At 42.4% G+C, this 18,031-nt stretch overlaps 1 protein-coding gene and 1 pseudogene across 3 annotated transcripts in view; one reads left to right on the top strand and one right to left on the bottom strand.

Annotated features, from left to right (window-relative positions):
- GNB4 (G protein subunit beta 4) overlaps window positions 1–18,031 on the bottom strand; it is a 699,556-nt gene that overhangs the window by 323,929 nt on the left and 357,596 nt on the right. The gene's annotated exons all lie outside the window — the stretch shown is intronic.
- On the top strand, window positions 15,289–17,326 carry LOC147684031 (cyclin-dependent kinase 2-associated protein 2 pseudogene; annotated as a pseudogene). Its single transcript, XR_015301077.1, has one exon. The product of XR_015301077.1 is annotated as a cyclin-dependent kinase 2-associated protein 2 pseudogene (transcript).

The raw sequence follows: 18,031 nt of genomic DNA, 5'->3' as shown, positions 1-18,031 counted from the left end.
TCGCTTCATGTCAATGGACAATGACGTGTGTCATTTTCAATATTTGGAAGCGGTGGCCTCATGGTGGTCTGACAGACAACAACCAATCAGGGTGCTAGAAATTAATAAAGTATATCGTTTAGTTAGATTAGTGAGTAGAAGTGTATAAAAACTCAGTCCATTGAAGGGAGCGGGGCTGACTGTTCCTGAGGGCGAAGTGCTGTCCGATTTCCTTTAGACACGTAAGAATTCTAAATGCATTTTTATATGTCTTTCTTTTCAGGTCAGAAAGCTTAACATAGGGAATTAGGTTGGTGTTTATTTTAATTCATTAATTTTGTGCAATTTTGAAGTGCCAGACCTTTTGTGCCAATAAACTAATGGATAATACTGATTTATTAAAAATGTTTGAAATTAATAAATGAGCTAATAAAGATTTTGAAACTGAACCTTTTGAAACTTAAAAATAAAAGACTTAAAACGTCAAGCTGGTCTTGATTATTTTAGTCGTTACCATTAGTTGATTCATTGGCCATAGTGGTCTAATTAAATGATTTCTTTGATTACCTATGAATAAAATGTTATACTGCAGTTGTATATAATGTACATATTTAGTTTTGATAGTGTGATTAATTAGGCCACATGATTCAGTTGTTCACTTTTCTGTCTCTGTTTAATGGGCCTTAGTTTTGATTAGTATGGTGAGTATCAGGTAGAGATTGGTGTTTATAGAGAGACAGAATTTATATAGTGACGCTGGATCAAATCTCTGGTAGCAGAGTTCGGTTGCTATGGTAACTGACATGTTTCATGTTAATTACATAGGATACATGGCTAAAACATATTGTTAAGTTTGTTCATGTTGTATGTAGTCGAAAGGATTTTTCCTGCAGTGTGAAAAATTCCTGGTTGTTTGCCGTCAAAGAGTAGTGTGACTAGAAGAGTTACACAGTGCATTTGTTCTGTTTCAAAATTGTGGTATAGAATATATCGCAAAGTGTTGTGGACGTACAGCACAAGTTTAGGGACCTTAGATGTGATTGGTTGAATGTAATAGTGAGGATTGCCTATGAAATCGTAGCATTAAGCATAGGGACCTGGTGAGCCCGTTTTAAAACTTTTTGTGAAAAGAGTAATAGGATTTATCTAAGCTTGAGTGAAGGGTAAGATAGCGTTGTCTATTCTTATTAACGTTTGACGTTTTCTGTGGTTGGTTCAAGTCCTGCCAGGATTTCGTGTGTGTATGATCAGGGTTTTCCGTTTGAATGTGTGAATGATCGTATAAAAATTAGCGTTGTCTATTTTATGCAAAAAGGATCCTGAATGTTTGCAAAACTATCACTTTATTTAGCGAAACAGGCAAGTGGAAGTGAAGTGAAGTTGCAGCGGCAGAGTACGTCATTTCGGTCCGCGCTGCGATTGGCTAACATACGTCACAGCAAGCGCACTCATTGGTTCATGTGTCAGTGACGAGTTCATACCAGATTGGACAGTTCTGAATACTGCATTTCTATTGGTTGAGCAAGGTAGTGACGTGGCTTGACCTGATTGGCTTGTTGGTGTCTTTCACGCACGGATTGGTTGGAATAGCGGAACACCGAGAAAACATTTTGAACGTTTCGGAATAAGCGATTTTGATTTAAAACATGAGTTATTGGTATGATAATGAGAAAAAGAAGCCTTCATGGTTTCAGAAAATGAAAAATGTATTTAAACCTGACAAGAAAATTGAATCGCGTGGTGGTAAATTACTTCAGTACAAAACATCCGCAGCTTATATGGAAGGCGAATATGGTTACCATACTGTAATTTGGTTTGAAAATTGGATGCATTATACACAAAAGGATGGTGTATTAGCATGGCCGGAAGATGGGTCATTTAATATGAAAGTTTTAAAGAACCTGAGAGAAAGGATGATGGATCTTGTGCCGAAGCCTAGACCTACACAATTTGAGGCTTTAGTTGAATGGGAGGTTGAGATGATGGAGCTTGAACGTGAAAGCAAATGTTTAACACCTAGAAATTCAAAGCAGATTCTAAACAGAGAAACGCATGAGGACAAAGTGAGGCATTGGAGAAAAGCAGACATGTATGATGGTCTGTATCCAGTGAGAATAATGATTACTGAAGAGCCAGGTCAAAAGAAAATTCGAAAGACAAATAGACTTGATGAGGAATTAGATGATGCAATTTTAGAGGACATTTATTCTACTAAACGCAAACCGCCACCTTATCAAATAGATTCTCAATCTACCCCGAGAGTTTCTACAGGAACTTCTCCAAGTGCACCTCCTCCTAGAGAAGCTAATGCAATTAACGAAAAGCATGGAAGCAGTGACAGTACCAGTAACAATTGGTCCTGTTGTACCAGTTTTTGATCAGGGAGAAAATAGACATTCTGCTTTAACAGTTCCAACGAATGCAGAGATTCAAAAAGTGGCTGAAAAATTTTATTCAGAACTTTCAGAAATTCACAGAGAAAAATCTATGATGCCAAATTTAACTTTAAATCAAAGTTTAACAGGTTCTCAGACTCCGTCTGTTGCAGAATCAGATCCTGGTCCCTCAGAAAGAAGCTTAAATAGAATAAATTTAACACAAAATGCATTGTCTCCAGAAGCTCCTGAATTAAAAAAGCTTGATGTTGCTAAATTAAAAGCTGATTTGGAGGAATTAATTATTGGCACAATTGGTACTGACAAGTTAAGAGTGTATCAGGATGATGAACTTCTTTTTATTTGTAAGAGTATCCAGTGGAAAACGAAAAACAGGTATGAGCAACTGGAAGAAATGGCTGCTGAATTAAAAATTGATCTGAGCAAACAAAAACATTTGCAGAAACATTATAGAGTGGATTTTTCTGAAAAGGATATCGATAATCTCAATACTGCCGGAAGAATGACTCACATTAAAGAATTGATAGCTTTTCTCAAAAGATTAGGTGAATTAGAAAAATAGAGAATGAAATGGTCTAAGAACAAAGAACAAGACAAAAGGGCCAGAAATGAAACTGTTTCGGAATTTCCAATGAGGGAAATAGCAGGTGGAGGTTATGTGCATGTCCCTTGGTCCAGACAGGAAATTCTGTTGTTTACCAATGATTTTCCTCGGCTGAGAGAAAAGCCAGTTGAATGGTATCGACAGGTAGACAGATTTATTAAAGTGTCAAAAGTTCTGTGGATTGATCTGGATGGATTCTTTGACATTGTTGTCCCATCAGATCTTTGGACAGAATGTAAAATTTCTGTGAGTTGGCCAAAAGAAGAACCTGCTCGAGATACAATTAGAAGTGCCCCATCCAAAGATGTTATGGATATGTATAATAAAGTAATTTATTGGCTGAAAGGAAAAATTCCCCCGAAAGAAGTAGATTGGGTTAAAATTGACAGAACAAATCAAGAGCCAAAAGAATCTGTACATTATTTCTATGAAAGGTTGCTGTCGGTATTTAAACAGTACAGTGGCTATGAAAAATTAAGTGAAAAGGACATGAGCCACTTTATTTACAGATTTGTCTATGGCCTGAGACTTGAAATTGGTGAGATGATTAAAAATGGAATTGTGTGCTGGCAATAACTTTCAGTTGATGATATCCTGAGAAAGGCAAAATATTGCAGTGATGAGATAGATGCCAGGCAGAAAAATCTTAAGGAAAAAGCAATGTGGGCACAAGTGAAAGTAGCTGAACAACAGCAAATGGGTTTTGAAAATAAAAATGTGCAACAGAATCAAGGCAAATGTAAGAATAATTTTAATAATAAACCTAAATTTAATGTAAATGTTGAAGAGTTAAAACAGAAACTCCCATGTTTTAATTGCGGCGAAATTAGACATTGGAAACGCGAGTGTAAAAACCCGCCCAAAATTTTTAAAAATACTTCATTAAATACACAGATGCAGAGTGAGTTAAATCAGCAGCAACAGCAACAGCTACAGCGGCAATTAAACGAGTTAAGTCCGCAGCGACAGCTACAGCGACAGGTAGCGAATCAGCAGAGTCAGATTTAACAGAGCCAAATTCAGCAGAGCCAGATTCCACAAGCACCATTTCCAAACAGTGTGAATGCTCAAAGGTTTACACCAGAAACAGGTTTCTGGGGAGGAAATCAGGTAAATAATGGGTCAAAAATGAATATGTGGAATGCTTCTCAGCAGTTTTGGATGAAAAATAAGAAAGAGTGATTCATCAGAAGATTACTCATGACGGTGCCTGAGAGAGGAAGAAGAGTGTGTGCTTGGACCCACTCTTGAGGTAGATCAGTCTGGTCCATTTGTTAATGGTAAAGTGAATGTTGTAGATATCACTTTTCTTGTGGACACAGGTGCTACCCGTTCTACTGTTAGATCAACAGAAATAGAAAACCTTCCTCTCTCTGGTGAGTCCATCCAAGTTGTAGGTGTAGCAAATCAGCAAATTAAAACAAGTCTAACTGAGCCTGTAAAAGTTGAAATTGGGAATTACAAAGATAAACACAGGTTTCTGGTTTGTGACAGTAGTCCAGTAAATCTGTTGGGTCGTGATATATTGTGTAAGAGGAATTGCAAAATATATTGCTCACCAGATGGCATTGAGTTACAAACATCAGAAGTAGATGGTCTTTACAAATTGACAATGTTGATGGTTGAAAAAGAAAGGAATTTATTATTTCCTGTCTTTGACAAAAATGATTTGCCAGAAGAGCTCAAAAAGCCAGTCAACCAGAAATTTGGGACCTAACTGGAAATGATATGGGTCTTATGAAAAATGTAGATCCAGTAGAAATTACTGTAAAACAAGGAATAGATTTTCCGAATGTTCCACAATACAAAATGAAGGCTGAGACAATTGAAGGTGTCATTCCAGTGATTGAAAAATTCATAAGCCAAGGTGTACTAAAGGAGATTGAAAGTAGCCCATGTAATTCACCGATTATGGGTATTAAAAAGCCAAATGGAACATATAGAATAGTTCAGGATTTAAGGAAAATTAACCAAATTGTTGTTCCATGTTGTCCAGTTGTTCCAAACCCTGCGGTAATACTTTATCAGATTCCGCATGATGCAGAATGGTACACGGCCATTGACCTGTGTAAAGCCTTCTTTACAGTTCCACTGCATCCAGAGAGCCAGCAAATTTTTGCATTTAGGTTCCAGAATCGCATTTTAGCATGGTGTCGTATCCCACAGGGGTATACTGAAAGTCCATTTATCTTTAATCAGTTATTAAAGAAATCCCTGGAAGATTTGATTTTACCTGGAAACTCAACATTGGTTCAGTATATTGATGATTTACTTGTGGCAGCAAAGACACGAGAAAATTGTGTAGCTGACACCATTACTCTTTTGAATCGATTGGCAGATGAGGGACATAAAGTGTCACCCGCGAAATTACAATTTTGCAAACAAGAAGTAAAGTATCTTGGTCACAGAACTGCAAAGGGAATCAGACAAGTGACTATTGAAAGAATCAAAATGATTCGAGCAATACAGCCCCCGACAACACAAAGACAGGTCAGAATGTTTCTAGGAATGGTTGGATATAGTCGTCAATGGATTAGTGGTTTTTCAGTAATTGCAAAGCCATTACAAAGACTAATAAAAGCAGACATAAAAGATCCAACCAGATTGTCAAAAATTGAATTAGAAGCTTTTGAACAGTTAAAAAGAAGCTTATGTGAAGCTCCAGCATTGGGTATGCCAGACTATGAAAAAGAATTTGAGTTGTACTGCAGTGAAAGGGAAGGTTGTGCACTGTCAGTCCTGATCCAGAGACATGGAAAACTGAGAAAACCAATTTCTTATTTCTCAGCTGTTTTGGACCCTGTTGCGAAAGCTTTGCCAGGTTGCTTAAAAGCAGTGGCTGCAACAAGTGTAAGTCTTGAACAAAGTGAGGGTATCATTATGGGATTTCCTGTAAAAGTATATGTACCTCATTCAGTTGAAATTCTTCTTACCAGAAGCAAAACTCAGCATCTAACCAGTAACAGATTGACAAAATATGAAAAGATAATTTGGGGATCAGATAACGTCTCTATTGCAAGATGTGTGAATTTAAATACTTCCACATTATTGCCGGATGGTGTTGTTACTGAGGTTAACAATGAAACTGACATTGATCATGAGTGCCTGGATGTTGTAGATTATTGCACCAAACCTCGTCAGGACATAAAAGATGTTCCTTTACCTGAATCTGATGTGGTCTATTTTGTTGATGGTTCCTGTCTAAGAACAGATGAAGGAATTCGGAGAGCAGCATACTCAGTATGTACAGTCTCAGATGTTGTAGAAGGTTCTCCTCTTGATGGAATTCGTTCAGCCCAAATTGCAGAATTAATTGGTTTGATTCGAGCTTGTGAAAAAGCAGCTGGTAAAAAGGTGACCATAGTGACTGATAGTCAGTATGGGTATGGTGTAGTTCATGATTATGGTCAGCTCTGGTCTCAAAGGGGTTATTTGACCTCTGCGGGAACGCCAATCAGAAATGCAAAATTGATCAAAAGATTGATCGATGGCATTCAATTACCAGAACAAATTGCTGTCGTAAAATGTGCAGCTCATAAAAAAAGTGGGGATTACATTACTAAAGGTAACGCATTTGCAGACAAAATCGCAAGATATTGTGCGAAGAATAATTATTCAATCAATCGGGAAAAAGACGAAAGTCACATGTTTAATTCTCTCATGCTAATATTTGTAGTTGAAACATGGCAGGGAGTAAAAGAATTACAAGATGAGGCAGATGACGAAGAGAAAAACACATGGTTAAAAGCGGAGTGCAGACAGCAAGAGGAAGATGGAGTTGGGGTCTACAAAGATGGCAGACCTGTAATGCCAAATTGTATGACTGCTGACATGACCCGGATGTACCATGGTCCAGGGCATTTAGGGAGAGATTCCATGATCAGACTATTCAGAGAAACATGGATCAGTCCAAAATTCAGAATCATAGCAGAGTCACTTTGCCAAAGATGTTTGACCTGTCAACAAATGAATCCAAACAGGAAAACTGTTGTAAGTTTGGGAACCATAGGACGGGAGGGTGGTCCTTTTACCAGATTACAGATGGATTTCATTGACATGCCAAAGCACAACAAGCTGAAATATGTGCTTGTATTTGTTTGTCTGTTTTCAAGATGGGTGGAAGCTTTTCCAACACGTCATAATGACTCAGTCAGTGTGGCAAAATTGCTTCTGAGGGAGATCATACCTAGATATGGCTTTCCGGTAACTATTGAAAGTGATCGCGGAACGCATTTTGAAAACAGATTACTAAAACTGGTTTGTGAAGCTTTGAACATTGAACAGAAATTACATTGTGCATACAGACCAGAGGCATCAGGTGTTGTAGAGCAGATAAATGGAACAATTAAGAACAGAATTTCAAAAATGTGCCTAGCCACAGGAATGAAATGGACAGATGCTCTTCCACTTGTTCTAATGTCTTTGAGAAGAACTCCAGAGAAGAAGATAGGCCTTAGTCCCCATGATATCTTAATGGGTAGAGTAATGAGGCAAGCATTTGTTCCAGTTGGCAAGCTTTTGAGTATTAATGATAGTGCAATCATTGAATACTGTCAGAACCTTTCTGATGTAGTTAATTCTGTATTTCATCAGGTGGGAACAGGTGTAATAACTAAGGAGAAAGAACAAGCTCATGATCTGTTGCCTGGAGACTGGGTGAAAACCAAAGTTCATCGAAGGAGAAACTGCTTGGTACCCAGGTGGCAAAGGGCAAGACAAGTAATTCTTGTCACAACAAATGCAGTTAAATGTAGAGGTTTGAAAAGGTGGGTGCATGCAAGCCATACTATTCGTGTACCACCTCCTGATAATTTTGATGAAGAAAGTGAGACAACAACTGATTCTGATTCAGAAGGGGATCCTGAAGATCAAGAATCTGATGATCAGCAAGAAGATCAACATCTGGAGAATCTAGATGCAGATCAAGACTTGAATGAAAAAGATCTGGAAATTGTATCAGGAAATCTAGATGTTGATGAGGATCTGATAGAAAAAGAATCTCAAAAAGAAAATTCAGAAGAAAAAGACTGAGCAGGATAAAAATCTGAACAAGGAGAGTATTGAAAGGCAAAGGAGTAACTCTGTGTGCAGGAGCAAAAATTGTGAAACTGGGAAGCTGAAGGTGATCCCTGAAGTAGAGTAAGAATTACCAAGTACCAGCTGTAAGGATGATGTTCCTAATGGAGTGAAGCTGCCAAGTAAACAAGTTCCTAAATACAGATTTGAAGTCTCAGAAACAGAGACAGATGAAAGTGATGAAGAATCTGAAATAAGAAAATTCTGAAAAAGAGCTTGGAAAGCTGAGAATAACGAAAACGTACCGAAAAAGAAAATTTTGAGGAAAGGAGATATTTGGCCAGAAGATAACCTGAAATTCAAATTAGTAAAGAAATCAAAAGAACAGATCAACGAAATTTCTAGTCAGGGAGGTAACTCTGATAAGAAAGACGAAAAGAATAAGAAAATTGAAGTAATTACTCGTAAAACAAAGAGTTGTAAAGCCAAATCAAAAGTATAAGTCCCCAGAGTGGACATACATAATAATCCCGCCAATTGTTGAAGTAGGAAGCAGTAGTCAAGAAGATTTGGAAGAAGCTAGTGACAATGATTGAAGTGGTTTAATTTTAGATAGGGTTTTTAATTTCCTGGTATAAGGCTGAAGAGAATGTGTTAGGTGACATAAGGTCGAAGAAATTGTGTTAGCTGAAAATACACGTTCATGTGACGCAAGGTCGAAGAAAAGTTGTTTAGGGTTTCTCTTTTAAAAAAAAAAAATAATTTAAAAAAGGGGGATATTTTAATTTTAGTTTATAGTTGATTTCTTATTTAAAATTTTTGTTTTTGTTTATTTCATTTAAAAATGCCTAGTTCAGATACTTCAAGATGCTCTATTTTGAAAAGATGTTGCAAGAAGTCTTCAATTTGTGTGATTCTTTTAATCCGGTTTTGGTTAATTTTAGCTGTAGTATATCCTTTTGGTATTGATAAACAAAAACTTAGGACTAATATAACAAGTAAGGTAGAGACTAAACATGAAAAACATGCTGGCAAGTCTAGCAGAATTATTGAGCATAATCCAGAGATCCATCAAGATAGATCTGTTGGAGATTTTTCTAGCAATTCATTTTCTAGGCTTTTGTCTGAATATGTTAAAGTAATGAATGTAAAGGATTGCTATGTTTGTGTGAAGCTGCCTGCTTCTGTTTCAGAGGGGGTTACTTATAACATGTTACCTCTCACTTATGGCATCACTTGTAGTGTAATTGCTAGCCTGTTTTATCAAACTGGTCGACTGGAGTATTATTATTCAGACTTTGATGAGGTTTTTGCAAATCTCAAAGTTGTAAATAGCTTAAACAAAGTTAAGCCTGCAAAGGGAATTCTTTTTAGTAACTAATGAACTTAATTATGAATATGCTTATAGAAACAATTTAAGATGAGAGCTGAGGAAAAGACTTTCCTGAATATGGTTGAGGAGAGAAGGGCTGTTTACAAAAGAAATGAGGTGCTAAAACATGCCAAGTCCAAGTTTTGGCAAATGGAGGATGCCAAGCTCAATGGTGTTAACACAAATGCAGCTATACATATAGATGAACCGGTTAGTGGTAAATTTTGCATTAGAAGAGATAACACACTTTATGATAACTTTTTTGTTGGTGCTAGTCAATGTAAGGATACTTACCGTATCATAGGGGGATGGGGATTAAAAGGTGGTAAAGATCCAATTTTCCCTGGAATTTATTTTATTTGTGGTAATAAGGCATATTTTAGCGTCCCAGACCATTGGTATGGGACTTGCTATCTTGGATTAGTTTTTCCAAAAATGTTCCATGTTGACAGAAATGTAAAGGGTACCTTTGAATTTGGAGAACACCTGAACAGGTACAAAAGAGAAAGCTTTACAGAAGTCTTGGGAGACTTTTTTGGTGCAGTCATTCCCATGGTAGGAATTACCATGAATTCAATCAAAATTAGGAAAGTGTCCACAATTGTAGATAGATTATCTACAGACACAGCAAGTGGTTTCCAATTAGTAAACACAGAACTTGTTGCTACTAGAAGAATGGTTATGCAGAATCGTCTTGCATTAGACATCCTGCTTGCAAAAGAGGGAGGAGTCTGTGGGGTCTAACATGTCCAGCATTGTTGTACATATATTCTTGACAAGAGTCGGAATATAGAGTTGCTTATTAAAAACATAACAGAGTTTCATGAGGAAATAGAACCCCTGGAAGAAGAAGATTTCACTGAACGATTAGGCAAAAGGATTGAGGCAATAAAAGAATGGTTTTCAGAGATTGGTAGCTCAATCATTGGCAAAGTGCTCTGTCCAGTATTTGTCATCATTATGGTGATATTGCTGTTAAAAATTAGTTGCATGGAGGAGCCAAGCCAGCAACCGAAATGGCCGCATAGCCGTTCGGCTCCGTGAGCCCTCTCTCCCTGCATGCCCATCCTGTTGTTCGTTCTGAACTACAAAGGTATAGTTGGATAAAAGAAGGGGAGTGTTCACTTACCACCTGCTCCTGAGATTCCTGTGTGATGTGAAGCCGGAGAATTCCCCACCCATTGCTCAGCGGCCCGTGCAGTGACGAAGCCGGGGTGTCGATTGCAACGGGCGGCCGGAGGCGACTGCAACCACAGCGGCCGCCTCTGGTGGTGTGGAGTCGGTCGGAGGGTGCCGTTGTCTTGGAGTGCCGCTGAAGGCAGCATCAGCCAGGTCCCTTGTCGAAGAGCCTTGGGGGCCGAGAGGCTTACTGGAATTGAGGGGGGCTCCTGGCCCCCCTCTTCAGACTCCGTGCCCGGACGTAACCAAGGATCGCCCCCGAGACAGGCGGGCAGCCCCCAGGGAGAGGCAGGGTCTTTTGTTTAGCCTTTTGGTGGCTCTCCCTGGGGCACCCGCCTCATAACTGTGTTCCGGGCGTACACTTAGCGGCGCCCTGTGCTGGGGCCGGTCCCCTCAGTGAGGTGCAGGGGGACGGGGCCGAACTGACGAAGATGGCGACTGACACCCCTCATCACGGACCATGTCCCGATCGGATGGCTGCCGTAGACATGGACGTGGGAGGCTTGCGGCGCACAATGGAGCCCACACCCAAAGATGTCCTGGCCGCCCTAACGGATCTGCGCCAGTCCCTGATTTGCAATGTTTGGGACCTGGATCGAAAAATGGCCGCCATTGTTGTTTCACCGCCCAGTGCGGATGTAGTCCGATTTCAATGGAGTGCCTCTGTGCCCGTTTCCTTGGGGAGGACTCTGGACCCGCCTGGATTCCGGGAACTGCCGAGAGACCTGGTTGCTTCGTCCTCCCTGGACAGCGCGGATGCACACGTGAGTGCCTCCTTGGGACACATGCCTATCCTGATCCTAGGGACGCACTGCTGTTCTTCTTTTCGGGCCGCCTCAACAACACCGAGGCATTCGCCGGACAGTGATATTTCCACTTCATGGATGGTATTACTGTGCTTGGACTTTATGGCACCCGCGGGCGTGATATTGCCGCCCATGGACTACGGCTGCACACGACTGGATGGACTCTAGCTGCTGAACCCTTTTTTGGTATTACTCGGGACTGATTCGCTTGGATCCTTCAGATCCTCCAAAAAGTACTGTAACTCGATTGACAAGGGGTCATTGGGTGGTTCCGTTGCTAGACGAGGCCAGGGGTGATGCATTTTAGGTTTCGGTGGCCCTCACGTTAACGGACAGTGCTCTGGGTGTGTTTGTACTGGGGTTGTATTTTTGATGTGCTTGGTACTTGACGCTCTCCGCGATACTCTATTTTGCTTTTGGTCTTCCTCCACGTGCAGGGGTGATGGGCGGGGCCGGGTGGCGACTTTGAGGGCCCTCCTCCATCTATGCTCTTTGTCTTTCTCTTTCTCTTTTCTAAATTTCGGGTTCCATTAGGGCGACAGGCACGCGGCTGGGGGGGTAGGCCTTGGCATCCCGCGGGTGTGCAGGGTGGGGGTAGGGGGGTGGGGTTTGTCTGTTTTTTGTTTCCATGGCCCTTTAGTCTTCGTCTTTTTCTATAGTGTTGTCTTCATTCGTGGTTCCTCTAACGTGTACTGCTTTGAGGGGTGGGGTTGGGGATTGCTCTTCATTGGATTTGTGCCAATGTCTTTCCTGATTTATGTGCCGTAACCTCACTACTTCGTTGGTATTTATATTCATTTTGGATATCCTGATTTGCGTGCTGAGTTGTAGGACCACGTGTGATTGTATGGCACCTCTTCAGTTCCTTATATTAACAAGCATTTGCAATGCAATAGGTCTCGCATTAGAAAAGTTTGAGCTTTTAGTATTGTAAATGGCAATGTTTTTTTTTATGCAGTAGTTAAGTTTTGGTTGTATAAAAATGAGCACCTTGAAGGAGTGAAGGATTTCAAACTAATAATAAAAGCATATACAGACAATAAGTAACACACACAAATGGGGAACGGTGCGGTCAGGAAACTGCAGGTAATTTATATACATGCCTTGCAGGGGCACCTTTAGGATGCTTTAACTTCAGTGCTCCCAGGCCCCACGCAGCTTTAGCGTGCTTATTAGGAGGTTATGCCTATTTCTTGGTGCATTTCCACAGAGCACTTTGGTATTCCCCCGCAGCCCTACAGCCCTGTATGCTGCCCCAGGTTGTCTCGTTTTAATTGTCTCACCTTGGCTGCCCCTCCCTTTGACCCAACCTCAGTAGGGGAGCCCCCCACTTTACGACACCTCCAGCTTCACATTGGTCACTTACTTCTGGCTCTCTCAGCCCTCATACCGGTCCCTCTCTCATCAAAACAGCCTTTCACGTGAGGATCAGAGCCGCTTGGTAGATTATGAAAAACACTACGGGTTTGACTCAAAAACTCAGCCAGGCTGAGCCAATAATAACTTGAAAAACAACACACCTGCCTATGCTGAGCAGTTTTTTGGAAATAATTCTTTGTTAATTGTGCATGAACAATAAACATGAACAATGGCTTTTGAAATTGCAACGTTTCTTTTAATTTTTTGCAGACTATTTTGCTTTTTAGTCTTTTGCTTGTTTTTTGGCATGAGAATACAAAACAATGTGTAAGAAAATACTATACATTTACATATACACCGAAAAAAGCACACTTTGGTATGTACAAAATTCACTCAAACTGACATTCAACACATTCTTGGCCATCCAGACATACAAAAAACATTCATACAGGTCCCATCATCATAATACAGTTTGTAATAATGCAAGAATAGTAACAGTTGTAAATTTCAAACAAAAATGAAACTTTTTCGTTTTTCAGAAGGAACAATAATCCATCACTTGAATAACACAACCATAACAATAATGATGATATGGGACGGGGTCAGGTCGACGCGTTTCGAACCTTATTCTTAACAGGTTCTCATCAGGACCACAATGTAACTAAACGGGGAAGAGGAAAACAACAATCACTATACTGAACCTGTGAGGTCACCATCTCAACCAAAGTACCCCTAACCTCAGCCTACCTTAATACGTGGGTCAGAGCTCCTCAAATAATGTAGAAAGCCGAAGTATTCTCATCAAAGGGGAGCGAAGAGGTGCTGTGATAGAAGGATAAATGCATTCAGTCATGCCCGCTCATAACGTGCTGTCTGTGTCTACAAGGGATCGGGGCTAGAAGGAAAAAAGGGGGAGGTGGCGTGTGCTCACCTTGCAGCGCGTGTGCGCTCGCCCACCTTGCAGCGCGTGTGCGCTCACCAATGCTTGTTGGATCGCGCGGTCCGCAATTTCTGGATCCGGCGCCTCTGGGGATAAAAAAGTAACGGTGAACGTTTGGAATTGGGCAGGCGGGGGAGAGCGGCGAAAGCCGATTGACGATCGCGCTATTGCGTGTCAGTGTCCGCTTACCTGGAAACCAAATTGAACTCTTCAAACCAGTGTCTCAAACGTCCTCGCTCCTCATGCAGTCACTGCTTGCAGGTTACTGAAGCCGTGTAGTCAATGGACTGAAGGTGGAGGATGCCTCCCAAAGCATGAAGGGAGTTGTAGTTTGGAAGAAGGGAGTTGTAGTTCAGTAACAGAGAGGAGAATTCTGGGAGATGAAGTCCTGTGGGCTGAATCATGGGACAGTTTTGTAAATTTCCGAGATTTCGTTTAGTCCACTGACTGCTGTATCATACTTCATGATCAAAAGTGCCTCTCTTTGATTTAATCTTACTTCTAAGTTCCCCCCTCTGGGATCTTTTTCGATTTTGGACAGAACAGTCCATTTGAGGTCCTCTTTATCATGTTTCTTCATCAACCAGTGGTGTACCAATGGCGCATTCTCCACTTCTCTGCGAATTCTCGATTTATGCTGCGTCATACGTTGTCTGACCTCCTGGGATGTTTTCCCGATGTATAGTTTAGGGCAGGGGCAGACAATCGCGTAAACTACATTCCTGGTTTTGCAGTTGGTAAATGATTCATGCTTCCAGTGGATGTTGTTAAAAGAGAATACTGTTTCTTCCATGGTGTCATGACAACAAGTGCAAGTGCCACATTTGTGGTGCCCTTTTGTCTGGGGGAAGCCAAAAAGGCTTGTAAGAGTTGGTGTTTGTTTACTGGGTAAGGCTGCCCTTACAATGTGGTTCGCCACGCTCTTCTCCTTCTTGAATGCAAATAAAGGTGAATTTCTCATGTCTTCATGTAGATCTTGTACTAAATGCCAGTTGAGGTTTATCAGCCTTTTAAGTTGATTGGCAGCAGGGCAAAAGGTTGACACACAAACCATACGATTTTGCTCAATCCTGGCTTTCTTAACCATTAGTGTTTCGCGGGGCGTCCTGATCCTAGGGACGCACTGCTGTTCTTCTTTTCGGGCCGCCTCAACAACACCGAGGCATTCGCCGGACAGTGATATTTCCACTTCATGGATGGTATTACTGTGCTTGGACTTTATGGCACCCGCGGGCGTGATATTGCCGCCCATGGACTACGGCTGCACACGACTGGATGGACTCTAGCTGCTGAACCCTTTTTTGGTATTACTCGGGACTGATTCGCTTGGATCCTTCAGATCCTCCAAAAAGTACTGTAACTCGATTGACAAGGGGTCATTGGGTGGTTCCGTTGCTAGACGAGGCCAGGGGTGATGCATTTTAGGTTTCGGTGGCCCTCACGTTAACGGACAGTGCTCTGGGTGTGTTTGTACTGGGGTTGTATTTTTGATGTGCTTGGTACTTGACGCTCTCCGCGATACTCTATTTTGCTTTTGGTCTTCCTCCACGTGCAGGGGTGATGGGCGGGGCCGGGTGGCGACTTTGAGGGCCCTCCTCCATCTATGCTCTTTGTCTTTCTCTTTCTCTTTTCTAAATTTCGGGTTCCATTAGGGCGACAGGCACGCGGCTGGGGGGGTAGGCCTTGGCATCCCGCGGGTGTGCAGGGTGGGGGTAGGGGGGTGGGGTTTGTCTGTTTTTTGTTTCCATGGCCCTTTAGTCTTCGTCTTTTTCTATAGTGTTGTCTTCATTCGTGGTTCCTCTAACGTGTACTGCTTTGAGGGGTGGGGTTGGGGATTGCTCTTCATTGGATTTGTGCCAATGTCTTTCCTGATTTATGTGCCGTAACCTCACTACTTCGTTGGTATTTATATTCATTTTGGATATCCTGATTTGCGTGCTGAGTTGTAGGACCACGTGTGATTGTATGGCACCTCTTCAGTTCCTTATATTAACAAGCATTTGCAATGCAATAGGTCTCGCATTAGAAAAGTTTGAGCTTTTAGTATTGTAAATGGCAATGTTTTTTTTTATGCAGTAGTTAAGTTTTGGTTGTATAAAAATGAGCACCTTGAAGGAGTGAAGGATTTCAAACTAATAATAAAAGCATATACAGACAATAAGTAACACACACAAATGGGGAACGGTGCGGTCAGGAAACTGCAGGTAATTTATATACATGCCTTGCAGGGGCACCTTTAGGATGCTTTAACTTCAGTGCTCCCAGGCCCCACGCAGCTTTAGCGTGCTTATTAGGAGGTTATGCCTATTTCTTGGTGCATTTCCACAGAGCACTTTGGTATTCCCCCGCAGCCCTACAGCCCTGTATGCTGCCCCAGGTTGTCTCGTTTTAATTGTCTCACCTTGGCTGCCCCTCCCTTTGACCCAACCTCAGTAGGGGAGCCCCCCACTTTACGACACCTCCAGCTTCACATTGGTCACTTACTTCTGGCTCTCTCAGCCCTCATACCGGTCCCTCTCTCATCAAAACAGCCTTTCACGTGAGGATCAGAGCCGCTTGGTAGATTATGGCGGTGCTCCAAGCGCAAAGTGTATGATGTACCTCAGCCAGCTGGGCACTCAGCTGCTCCTCCCGCTGCGCAGTATTTGAACTCCTAAGAAGGCTTCAACTATAGGCGACTCAAGATGACTACTGCAGACGACGAGTGCACGGGCGGTCCGTGTCTGTAACGGACGGGTGGTGACCGTAGAAGAAGGGGCCGAGGGACTCAAGTCAGCCTGCAACCAGAAACTCCGGTTTTATATCACTTCAACAAAGAATTTGTTGGTTCTTCTGCTAATCCTACAATCATAACAAAGCTCAACCCTGCCACCTGTCAGAAGGAAGCAATTCAAGATACCGACTGAGCACAACAGAAGAATAAATCAGTTTTTAACGTAATTCAGAATTGGCTCTCCTTTGGGGGGCATATTTATTTAATAGGACAGTCTATCACAGAAGCCAGGCTGGCGCTGGCGGCGACCTTTACCAGAGGGGGCGACTTGCCCACCACGTTAATTGGGACTCTGGGGATGTCCTACAAGCCCATCGCCCCAGCACCGACCACAGCTAGCAGCACGACAGCCACGACGGGGAGCAGCAACAACTCTGGTCCTGGAACGCCTGTCCCACAAGTTTCCAGTGTGAGTGTGCCTTCACCGTCTGGGTCACTAGGTGGAACCTTTGCTCCCTTTCGACCACACTTCAATGACTTCGGACCACCATCCATGGGGTACATGCAGGTGATGAAGCCACCTGGGTCTCAGGCCTCCCAGAGCACATACTCTGACCTGCTGTCTGTGATAGAGGAGATGGGCAAAGAAATCAGGCCAACATACGCCGGCAGCAAGAGTGCCATGGAGAGGCTAAAGCGAGGCATCATCCACGGCCGGGCACTGGCTGAGACAGAGCGCAATGCCCGCACGTAATATCCTCCATTTTGGATGTACTTTTTGGGATTCCCTGATGAATTTTCCCACAATCGGACACCCTGGAATTGGCAGCTTCTTTGTTTTACTTACAGGGCCTTCGCCAGAAACCCTTCTTTAGCCCTTACCTTCCCAATTGGAATTTTATTGTGACAAACCTGTTCTCCTCCACCCAATCTTGTATAACAGTTCACCCAGACCCTGAATCCGTCAGCCCTGTACTGCAGACGACGCAGTGGAATTTCAGGGCTTAAGGGCTGCTTGGCGAGGCCATCCAGTAGCTGTCTGCACCCCAGCGCAATGATTATTTGAGTGCAGAGGCGGAAGGCAGGCAGCTCAGCTGACAGCACAGTGGCCGTGGCAAGCTGCAGCAGAAGCGAGACCTATAGGCTATGCCAATGCTTGTTGTGACTAGGACTTATTTTTTGTCATCAGACATTAAGTGTGAGCAAGAGAGGGAAAAACAAAAAATGAAAAGGAGAAAGAGAAAGACAGAAATAAACAGCACACAGGGAATGCAGGAACCTGCACCACTGAGATAAAGAGGCAGGAAGTGTCTGATTCTAAAAGGAACAGCCATGAGATTGATTCAAGACTAGGCAGCCTTGGTATTCGGTGCGCCGGTGTTTAAAAACACTGGCCACTTGTTTCTCAGCAGCGCTTTGGGGACTGACACTCATTCTGCTACAAATTAAGCACTGCTCCGGAGGGCGTCGTCACGTCACGTCCTGCTTCCAGAAAGTGCAGTCGTGAGTTTTTAAATATTGTGAGGACTCCCTCTGCTGCTGACTGGCCCATCTGCTGAGTTTTACTCACTTGTTCGTGGTGACCGGGGGGATTCATGGTGCTGCTCGGCCCCGCAGCACGCTGCTGTTTGCACCACTCACAAAGACTGATCTGCCCTGCTCTCAGG

The sequence above is a fragment of the Lissotriton vulgaris genome, chromosome 11 (genome assembly GCF_964263255.1).
Source record: "Lissotriton vulgaris chromosome 11, aLisVul1.2, whole genome shotgun sequence".
Taxonomy (NCBI): domain Eukaryota; kingdom Metazoa; phylum Chordata; class Amphibia; order Caudata; family Salamandridae; genus Lissotriton; species Lissotriton vulgaris.
This window is presented reverse-complemented; position numbering and strand designations above follow the sequence as displayed.